The sequence below is a fragment of the Aptenodytes forsteri genome, unplaced genomic scaffold (assembly GCF_000699145.1).
Source record: "Aptenodytes forsteri isolate BGI_AS27 unplaced genomic scaffold, ASM69914v1 Scaffold297, whole genome shotgun sequence".
Taxonomy (NCBI): Eukaryota; Metazoa; Chordata; class Aves; order Sphenisciformes; family Spheniscidae; genus Aptenodytes; species Aptenodytes forsteri.
The window spans coordinates 706,109-706,567 of NW_008796167.1; positions in this window are offsets into that span (position 1 = coordinate 706,109).

Consider the following 459-nt stretch of genomic DNA (forward strand, 5'->3'; position numbering starts at 1 on the left):
CATGGGGGACTTCAACTTACCAGATGTCTGCTGGAAATACAATACAGCAGAGAGGAAACAGTGTTGGAGTGTCCTGGAGTGTGTGGAAGATAACTTCCTGACACAGCTGGTGAGGGAGCCAACTAGGGAAGGCGCCCTGCTGGACCTGTTGTTTGCAAACAGAGAAGGAATTCTAGGTGATGTGACAGTTGGAGACTGTCTTGGGCTCAGCGATCACAAAATTATAGAGTTTTCGAGTCTTGCAGAAGTAAGGAGGGGGGTCAGCAGAACTGCTACCCTGGACTTCTGGAGGGCAGACTTTAGCCTGTTTAGGAGACTGGTTGACAGAGTCCCTTGGGAGGCAGTCCTGAAGGGCAAAGGAGTCCAGGAAGGCTGGACATTCTCCAAGAAGGAAATCTTCAAGGCGCAGGAGCAGGCCATCCCCATGTGCCAAAAGATGAGCTGGCGGGGAAGAAGACC